We start from the raw sequence: 10,900 nt of genomic DNA, 5'->3' as shown, positions 1-10,900 counted from the left end.
TTATATCAACTGGAGTCATTTGAGAAGAGGGAACCTCAGTTGAGAAAATGGCCTCACTAGACTGGCCTGTGGGTGAGTCTGTGGAGCATTTTCTTGACTGATGGTTGATGTGGGGAGGCTCAGCTCACTAGAGGTGGTGCCAACCCTGGGCCCGTGGTCCTGGGCACAATAGGAAAGCAGGCTGAATAAGCCAAGAGGAGCAAGCTAGTAAGCAGCGGTCCTCTGTGGCCTCTGTGCCAGTTCCTGCCTTAGGTCCTAGCCCTGACCTCTCTTCCGATGAACTGTAATTAGGATGTGTAAGTTGCTTTTGGTCATGTGTCTTATCACAGCTACGAGAACCCTGACTAAGATACCTACCTGAGCAATGAGGTAGGGTTTCCAGTCATACCCAGGGCTTGAAGATATGATTTGTCTTACCAGCCATCTTGTTCTGGGTGATCCCCAACCTGCCTTTGGAGGCTGGAATTATAGGCGGGCTCCTACAGACACTCCAAATTTACACAGTCTCTGGGTACCCAAACTCTGGCTTATATGGTCAGTGGCAAACTCTGACCCTCCTGGCCTTGGAGCAGGGGCCTTTTTTAAATTAAAAAAAAAAAAAAAAAAAAAAAAAAAAAACCTCAGGGGGATTAGATACATTGAAGAGCAACATTTTGGTTTTGTTTACCGGAGAGAAATGTCCTACCTGTCTGTCCTCTACTCTAAGCCATTGACACCAAACTCTCAGAGGTGGCTCATGAATGCCCTGGTCATCCCACACATGATGTTGACCTAGGGATAGATAGAGACCTTTCACACCTGACCCCCCTCTCCCATCACAGACAATTGGATATTTAGAGGTTGTCAGTGGAAGTGGATGTGGGGCCTTGGATTCTGAGAACTGACACCTGACAGTCTTGGGGCACAGAGGAGTAGCCACCTCATTTCCTTTTCTTTCTTTTTAAATATGTATTTTACATATCTGGTGGGTGCCTGCTTGTCTCCATGTGGGTGCAAGCCCCTTTGGAGGCCATAAGATTCACTAGAACTGGGGTTATAGGCAGGTCTAAGCTACCCAATGTGGGTACAGGGAACCCAACCCGGGTCTTCTGTAGGAGCAGCAGCTCACCCCCAGCAGTTACATTTCTGTCTGCGAAGCCACCAGGCCCCAGGAGGTCAGCGGGGATTCTACCACTTTGAGGCATTCAGGAAGTAAAAAAAAAAAACAGAGGCAGTGCTCACACACCCACAGATATCTTGGCTTTCTGGAACTTTCTCAGTTTAAGCCCTGGGCTGTCTTACACCCCAGGAAACCGTTCAGTCCTGGTTAGCCGCTGAGGCCCTGGTCTCCCCAGATAGCAGCTTACTGTGGTGGCACTAATGCAGGGTGAGGCACTCTCAGCTGAAGATCAGAATAGCTCAGCTCTCCACATTGGGCACTGACCCCAGCCCACCCCTCCCACCTCCCCCCACCCCCTCCGTCTTCGAAGGCTGTTCCAAGCCTGGGGCCCTGCCCTGTCCCAGGGAACTCAGGCTTTTCTCACACCCACACTTGTACATTCATAAGCAAGGCAAAGAAAGAAAGCAGGTATTGTTCAAATTCATAGCAGGGTATATTCTAGGAAAAGGTGGTGTAAGTGGAAAAGATAAAAACTGGATTGATTTCCCTACAGAAACAATACCAAGATGAGAAACCCTGAGCTAGGGAAAGAATTCTATTGAAAAAATAAGTCCTGACCTGGTCATGAAAACCCCCTTAGGCAACACACTGAGAAATTAGGGCCCCGCCGACATAACTAACCAAAAGAAGGTGAGACACCACAAGCACTTACGCAGGGCCAATCGGCCATCAGCGGCATACAGTACAATTTCTTTGTTGGAAAGAGCCTAAATGAGAGAGGAATCAGCTTAGTGGTTATGCCCTCATCTTGGCTGCACACTGGTGTCATTTAAGGGAGCTGTCAACCCCCCTGCCCTGGGTTGTCTTCTAGATATCCTGATCTCCTGGGGTATGCCTTGAAGCAGGGTGTCCCAGGCTGTGTAGCCCAGGCTAGCCCTAAGTGAACTTTAATTTTTAAAAAATTTTCTTTTTGTGTGTATTGGGGTGGGGAGTGCTGGGATTACAAATGTGTGCCACCACACCCCATTTTATGTAGTGCGCAGTGTGGATTTATTTGTGTGTGCCAGGCAAATATTTGGTCAACTGAGTCCTGCCCCCTCTCCTAATTTGTATACTCTTCCCACATGCTGTAATCAAATTAGTAAGAACCTTTCCCCACCCTTTGTGTGTGTGTGAGGGGGAGGGGCGTTGGGAGTTGTCCTTCACTTTTCCACCTTACTCACTGAGGCAGGGTCTCTCTAACCATGTTGTCAGAGCTTGACGACATGGTTAATCTTGACAGCCAGCTTGCTCTGTGTACCGGGGCTGGAATTACGGGTGAGAAACGTCACTACATAGGTTCTGGGGATTCAACTCCAGTTCTTACACTTTCAAGGCAAGCACTTTAACCACAGGACCATTTCCGCAGCCCCAGTAGGAGCCCTTCTAAGTGTCCTCTCTGACCTGCCCTGTTGGCAGAAAGCTTCTACCCTTGAGTAGGCCTGCCTCATGCAACTGAGGGGAGCTGGGAGCGCTACTCAGACCTCAAGACTGTGGAAGGTTAGGTTAGGCTCCTGGGTCTTCAGCCTTCATTGCTTGAGGATGGGGTGCTGTCTGGGATGGGTGCTGTGAGAGGGGCTGGCTGTGAGGTCTCGTAAGTGATCTGGGCATGCTCAGTAATCGTGGTGGTTGTGGGAGGGGCAGGAAGATGGATACCCGAGACTGGCCAAACAAGAGCTGGCTCCCAGGGATCTCAGCAGAGGCAGGCAACTTACCAGGCTAAATTACTGTGCTTCTAAACCCAAGGTCACAAACCACAGGTCCTTCTCCCCTGCTTCCCAAGAACAGGCGACAGAGATTAGATTATGAGGATTAGAGTAGTGGTCTCTTGACCCCTAACCATTTCCTTGGATTCTGATGGAAGAAGAGACCAAACCTTCCTTCTTTGGGTCTCTAACTTTGAATTTTAAGTTCAGCTGAAAACTCAACATGTGATCCCCAGAGAGACTCCTAGCCTCCCTGGGCCACAGTCTCTATGTCTTTGAGATGGGGACAACATGGCCATGTCCTGTATGCCCCTAGAAGTGTTGGGAGGGGAGAGGACCCAAGAATGGGATTTGTGTGAGCTGTGAGGACAGAGGGGGATGCAGAGGAGACTGAAAACCAGGCATCCCAGGCTAGGGTTGGAGAGACCAATAGTGCAGTGGGAAGAAAAGTCTAGAATGGGGTCTCTCCACATTTCTCTCCACTGGAAACCTTGACCTTGTACTGTTTTAGAGAGCTGGTAACTACCATGATGGCAGCAGCCTTACCTGCCCCACCCTCTCCAGGCTGCCTGGTTGTCAGCACTGGTTGGGCCTGTGCCAGGCGGCCCTCACACCAGTATACTGCCAGGGTCCAGTGGAGAACAGACTCCAAGCTGAGCCTCCTAGAGACCCCGCAGCCTGCGAGGGGCACTATGACTTCTGGGGAATGTGAGGAACTTGAGAGGAGGCTGGGCCACAGTCATCATAATTGGTCAAAGATATTTGCTAGCTCTTGAGCCACCCTGCACAGTTGCTTCACACACTACATTTTGAAACTTGCCCTTGCTTTCAGTCTTTGTTCCACTCAAAAATATTTACCAAGGGCTGACATGGCCTCTGGACAGCCTGCAACTCAGCGAGTAAGTAAACATGAAAAGAATGTGATGAGAACCTAGGAGCTGAGCTGAACAGGGAGAGGCGGTGAGTTGCACGGGAGCCCTCCCTGAGCTGGATCACTGAAGCTGAGGAGGAGACGGAGATGATGGCTGTGTGGGAAAGTATTCTAGGCAGAAAGAGTAGCGTATACTAAAACTCTGAGGCAGCTCAGGGTCTCAAAGAGCAAGCAGCTGAAAGTAGAAAACATGGGGAAGGCAGGGAGAAGACAGTCTAGGGGAAAGGCAGGGTCCAGACCTGCCCTACTGTTTTAGGTTGTGAGAGTGTGTGTGTGTGTGTGTGTGTGCGCGCGCGCGTGCGCGTGCCTATGAAAGCATATGCACAGTGTCTGTATGTGCATGAGTGTGTCTTTTTTTTTTTTTTTTTTTTTTTTTTTGAGACCGTGTCCCCACTGCCCTGACACTTGTCAGTAGGCTAGACTTGCTGTCCCGTGAGATCTGCAGGGATCTTCTGGGATAACAGGTGGCTGCCATGTCTCATTCTGTGGGCTTTGGGAACCCAACCTGGGGCTCATGCTTGGCACTTTATTGACAAGCTCCCCCAATCCAACCCCAGAGTTTGGATTTTTCTTCTATGTACCACAGGAAGTGCTGTGGGATCTTAGGGGAACCTTCTCCAAAGGCTACTGGCCGCTCTGTGCGGTCAGGATGATAGAAGCCAGAGGCTACCCAGGAGGTTGGCTGACTGGAGGCAAGAGGGCACTTCAGACAGGATGAGCAGGTTGCACTTCCGTAACAAACAGCCTCTGATTTCAATGACTTACTAAATATTCGTTTGCTTTCGTGGATCAGCAGAGGGGTTCTGTTCGTCTTAGCCACTTAGGGGCTCTAAGAGTCTTAGCAAGTCTCCCTCTTGAACCCAGCTCCCATAATCTGCAGGGCAGGAGGAAGAAAGTGTAGCTTTGGGATGCACTATCAGAAGTGAAGATAGAACCACACAGGCACATCTAACTTCAAAGGAGAGGCAAAGTGCCACTGTGAATGAGGCCCACTGGACCATTGGTAGCTCGGCACAGGCCATGGGAGTGAAGACAGAGAGAAGGAAAGAGGGGAAGGCATGACTGACATTACAGTGACTGCTTTAACTGAGAAAATGTATATACAGGACAGAAGGCAGGGAGAGTCTGAGTGACTCCCAGGTTCATGAACAGGTGTCAGGTGGGCCCTCCCCATGGTGTGAAATGGGTTTGTACCCATTGTGGTAAAGTGGGAATAGGGATAAAGGGTTTGGGCCAAGACAGGCTCAGGTCTGGCTACTGACTTTTGCAAATCTAAAGTTCAATGAAGAGGTCTCGGCTGGAGAAGAATTTGGGTGTTATCAGCCACAGGCAGTGATTAGGACTTTGGACATGGATGGTTCTCAGGCCTTTGGATTGAGTCTGGCCAGTCACCATAGGCACCTCTGGTTCTTGGGGCTCAGCCAGGGACTGAATGATGCTACCACCTTCCTGGTTTACTTGTTTGCAGGGAGCAGATGGTAGGACTTCTCACCCAGCACAGTTGTGTGAGCCCAGTCCTGTAACACACTTGTGTGGAAGCATATGTCCTATGAGTTCTGCTTCTCTGGAGAACACTCCCACCCCAACATTCTTATCGGTTTGCATTTCCACCACCAATATTTAAGACTCCTATTATCCCACCCCTCACCCACACTGAAAAGTATTTGAATCCTCAAGGCTGGTATGCTAAAACTACATCCAGTGCAATGGAAGGGGAGAGATAAGGAAGTGGGCAGAGTGGTTTTGAACTTGGCTTCAGTTAGTGACTAGTATGGAGGTCAAGGGCAAACTATTTAACATCTGTGACACTTGATCTTCCTATCTGCAGGGGGATGAAGGTGCCATTCACTATAGGCTCATCAGTGTCAAAAAGCAGAGCTGTCTCTAGCTAGCCTGAAGGACCAAGTGGTTCTTCAGAAGGGCCTTGGGTGGCCCACGGTTCATCGGAAGGGTCTTGGGTGGCCCACAGTTCATCGGAAGGGCCTTGGGTGCCCCACGGTTCATCATAAAGGCCTTGGGTGGCCCACAGTTCATTGGAAGGGCCTTGGGTGGCCCACGGTTCCTGAGGCAGAGAAGGCCACTTAGGCCCTGGAAGAGCCTGGAAGTACATGTCCAGAATGATCAGCATTGAGACCAAACTTCTGTGCAGTGCAGCTCATCCTCTGTGTCTACATCACTCAGTCCTTAAAATTCCAAATGTCATGTTCTGGTGCTTTTGAAAATGCAATAAAACTAGATGATTAGGCAGAGAGCCTGGAGCATGGTGAGCTGGGCACTGTTCCACCCTTGCTGGAGCCCTGAGGACAGTCCTAGGTCCAGGGTGTTGTGGCATCTGTTGTGCAGGGAGATGTTCTCTCTGCCAAGTTCACTCAGCTTTTATGAGAATTATGAGCTACCTCTGGAGACTGACCTTTAGAGGTCAGGTATGGCTCTCTCTCTCTCTCTCTCTCTCTCTCTCTCTGTCTCTCTCTCTCTGTCTCTCTCTCTCTGTCTCTCTCTCTCAGGATAGGGCTTCTCTGTGTAGCCCTGGGTGTCCTGGACTCAGTCTGCAGTCCAGGCTAGCCAGGAACTCAGAGATTTGCTTGCCTCTACCTCCTGAGTGCTGGGATTAACTTCACAAAAATGTTCCCCAGTGTTCATATGTTACAGTACAGCAGGAACTGGGCTGGTTGATTAGTTGGTTAGTTAGTTAGTTAGTTAGTTTGTTTTCTGGAGGATGGTTTTTATGCCCTTGTTTTGAGAGGGGGCTGATGCAATTAAACCCAGTCTTCTCAATGCAGGGCCAGTGATGGAGAAGGGTCTGATGCTACAGATGAATATCTTAGTCCCTGTGTCTCTCTTTCTCAGTCACTTTAATTTTTTTATTCCATAATGAACTTTTACTAGTGAACCTAAGATGACCATGTAGTTTTAAAAAATTAAATTAGAAAAAAAAAAGGAAATAAAGAGACTTACACAATATAAAGATTTTTTTCTTTGAGACGGGACCTCACATAGGAGAAGACTAGCCTTGAACCTGATATATAGCAGAGGATGAACTTGAATTTTGGATCTTCCTGCCTCCACATTCTCACTGCTGGGTTTCAGCTATGCACCACCACATCTGGCCAGATCTTACTTTTAATTATTGAGGTTAACAAGCATGAACTTGCTTGTCAAATTAACGTCAATGTTTTTAAAGCTTCCTTTGCCCTGGACAAGGCTTGACCGCAAAGCCCGCATCTTCCCTGGCATCACACAATGTTGGCAGCCAGCGCCAACGTAAATAGAATAAAGGGTTCTTCTGGTAATAGGAGTAATAAATAGATAGGAAGAGATTGAAAGAGATAGAAGAGATAGGCTAGCCATACTATACCGTACCCACGTGGGAAAAATAAAACATTAGACGACAGAAGGTCTGGTCACTCAGTCATCTTGAATTTTAATAATAATACCTCTCCTTTGTTCCCGCAACAGGTAAAATACCTGGGGCAAAACCCTTCCCCTAAACTACGTCAGTGTAACAGTCCAATCAGTTACTTCCTTCTTGCTCAATGGGGGTGGAGTTTCTGAATGTAACCGGTTCCGTTCAACAGGTGGGCAGCGCTGCGTTTACTGTCCGGGCTTTGGGGAGGGAGTCTACAACACAAAACCTGGAGTTCAGCCCTTGCTTTAGATTATTGCCAAATTCAGTTTACCTCGACATTATTCTTTTTTTGAGTTAGAGTATCATGTATCTCTGGCTGGTCTTGAACTTACTATGTAGCTAAGGATGATCTTGAACTCCTAATTCTTCTGCCACCACCTCCAAAGTGCAGGGATTATTGTCATTCACCACTGTTCCCAGTTCTGCTATGCTAGAGCAGATCTAGACCTTCACGCATGCTAAGGAAGCCCTCTACCAACTCACCTACATTCTCAGCCCCCCCCTCTCTCTCTGTGTGTGATAAATGTCCTGAGGGTGTATGCACATGCAGGTCAGGTATATAGGTAGTAAGTTGACATCTGATGTCTTACTTCACCAGTCTCCACCTTTTTTGAAATAGGATTTCTCACTGAACCTTAGCTCACTGATTCAGCTAAGCTTTCTGGTCAGTGGTCCAAGGGTCTGCCCATCTCTGTCCCTACCCCTCAGAGCAGGGTCACAGGCATAGTCATTCATGCCTGGCCTTTAGATGGGTTCTGGGGATCCTAACTCTCCTGCCTCCACCTCCAAAGTGTGGGGATTATTGTCATTCACTCGGGTTCTCCTCCTTGAGCAGCAGTACTCTCTGACTGAGCCATCTGCCTAGCCCCTCCTTATACTTAGAGGGAACCTGCTTATCTCTGCCTGTGTCAGATGTCAGTAGAGACAGTGGCACTGAGAACATATCTTACTTGGGGAGACTTCATTTGCGGCTGGCTAACCCTGTGGAGAGACCCCCATTGTTTTTACCTTGTGAGTATGATCTTCCTTAAACAGAATCTAGACTCCTGTATCTCCTGCTTCATGTTTGGGCTTTTGAGCCCACTGTGCGTGACACAGAGTGTCAGCTGGGGCAGTGACTTTGCTAACATGAGAACACCGGGGGCATTGGTTTTTGGAGTTGCCATGGGAACCTGTTTCATGGCAGGCCAGTTTAGCAGTGGGCTCCTAGCCGTTTTCTGGAAGCCCACCTAATGCCTGTTTTTCCACTCTTCTGACTCATGAGCTTTCTAATATTTCCTGCCAGACTGAGGATTGAACTCGGGGCTTCATGCATAGTACAAAGTGCTCTACCACTGACCTACAACTCGGCCCTTTAGTAGGTCTTAGTAGAACCACTTCTCCATCATCTAGAGCAGCTTCTGTTGTCTTCACTCATAAATCATAAGCAATCCCTCCATGTTGGAGGATGATCCTGAAAGGGATGCTGTGAGCTGAGAGTCCATGGGGAGTTGTCTAGGGTGACGTCACCTTCCTGGTGATGTTTAGAAGATGAGTCATAGGTACATGTCTAATATATGTACCTATATGTCATTATAAGTTCTCAGGGCATAGCTGAGGGGGTTAAAATGAACTGCTGGATTCTGTCCCTCGAGTAGCTCTGAGATTTCCGATGGTGGCTTTGTTGAGACTTGTCTCCCCTACTGGACCAAAGGCTGCTACAGTGCATCTTCTTAAGGGTTTGGTAGGACCAAGAACTGGCCAGGGATTCAAAGAAGAGCAGAAGTCAGGTTGGGGATGGCAGAGCAGGCACAGGCATAAATTTCAGATTCTTTGTATCATTACAAAAATTGTCACCTCCCTTACTGGCATGGTACCTGTCTTCAGGAGCCCCTTTAAGTCAGGGTTTTTTTTTTTGTTTGTTTTTTGTTTTTGCTTTGTTGTTGTTGTTGTTTTTTAATAACATAACTACCCTTCCTCTCTGTCCACAGTGCCTGGTTAATCATTTCTGCAGAATTCACAAGCACTCGCATGCACACATGTACATGGACACACACGCACACATGCATACACACATGTCTTGAGATCTCTGGGAGCTGCCGCTGCTCCCTCTGGCTGTCATCCTGCTAAGAACAAACCCAGGGGGCAAGAGAAGCAGCCTTGAGTGCTGTAGGTCCTATGTGCTGGGGCTCTTGCCTTCTGCCCTGCAGACTGGCTTTTTCTACCATGGGGCAAGCTAAGGGCCCGGCAACTGAAATGTGGAGCAGGACAGCCTTCCCTGATTTCCCCATCCTCCCCTCCTCTAGCACCCTAATCTTCTCTTCCTTCTTGTTCTCACTTTTCCTCTTCCTGCCTGCTTCTCCCCTTCTTCTGCCCTCCCCACCTCTTACTCTCTCGCTCTTGTTCTCCCCAACTTCTGCTGCTTCTTCTAGTTCTTCTTTTCCCACCAGGATTAGCAAAACAAAAACCCATCCAAGCCAAAACCCTTAAATCAAACCAACAGGCAGGGATTTTCCAAAGATCTGGGTTGTTTTCTTTGCCAATTCTGTCTGATGTCTATCAGTCCATCCATGCAGAAGGATAGAGCAGGTCTTCTTTGATGAGGACGAATATACACCAGAGCCCAGGGTAGGTAAAGACCTTTGTATCAAAGACCTTTCCCTAGGTGTCAACAACATTGCGCAGGCACAGGATCACACGCATTTGTGACTGCGGAGGCCTGATGTCTCTTGTGTGATTTCTGAGGAATTGTCTGCTTTGACAGGGTCTCTCACCAGGAGCTGGGGCTTGCCAATTGCTTACTACCTGGCCAGTGAGTTCCAGAAATGTGCTTGTCTCTCTCCTAGCCGTGGGATTACAAGCATGTGCCATCTTTTTACATAGGTTCTGGGGATTCAAAGTCAGGTGCTCATGCTCATACAAATCTTTACACTGCTACACCTCACTCCTTTGACCTGTGAGCGACAGGCAGCACAGCCGCCCCCAGGCTGGCTGAGGGAGTGAGGAGATGCTGGAAAGTTTGCTGCGGTCAGTGTGGCCACTGAGGATTATTTCTTTCCTCTATCCAGAGTATTAGACAACAAGGGAGATGGATTTTGGTGGGACATTGCAGGAAATTTTTAGAAAGTAAACTGCTATTGAGCCAGGTGAGGTACATGGTAGGACTTAGGAGGCGGAAGTAGGAGTTTCTGGAGTTTAAGATCTACCTCAGGGAAGTCCTTAGGAAGTGTCACCAGCAAGTCGTGCAGCGTCATTGACTGCACTGTCATTGGGCCACAGTGGATTTGCAGCAGGTCTTAGTTAGAAGCTGGCTGCTTACCATGGCTGACCTCTAGTTCCAGGCTGGGAGCAGGATGCTTCACTGGGGGGCAAACAGAGTTCTTACCAAGTCCTCTTTCCCAGAGGGGACTTCAGGGACTTCACCAGCACAACGATGAGACCATTCAACTACATACCAAACTGAAAGGCTGGGGATGGGTCGTTCATGCCTGTCACCTCCACACCAGATAGATCTCTGTGAGTTTGAAGCCAGTCTGGTCTATACAGCAGACTGTAGGCCAGCTCAGGCAGGTAGTGAGATCTGTTGGGGGAGGGAGGTGGCGCTGGGCTACATTCCCTGGAATCTGTGTCTTCTATCTCCAGGTAGAATGGCTAGCTGAGACAGTGGTAAGTACCAGGCTACTTGCCTGGCTCTGCCTTCATCAGCATCCTGGTTTCTGCTGCTGGGCCGCCCTATTCTT

This window comes from Mastomys coucha, unplaced genomic scaffold (genome assembly GCF_008632895.1).
Source record: "Mastomys coucha isolate ucsf_1 unplaced genomic scaffold, UCSF_Mcou_1 pScaffold20, whole genome shotgun sequence".
In the NCBI taxonomy this organism is placed as follows: Eukaryota; Metazoa; Chordata; class Mammalia; order Rodentia; family Muridae; genus Mastomys; species Mastomys coucha.
The sequence above is the reverse complement of the archived record's forward strand: the minus strand, read 5'-3'. Positions refer to the sequence as shown.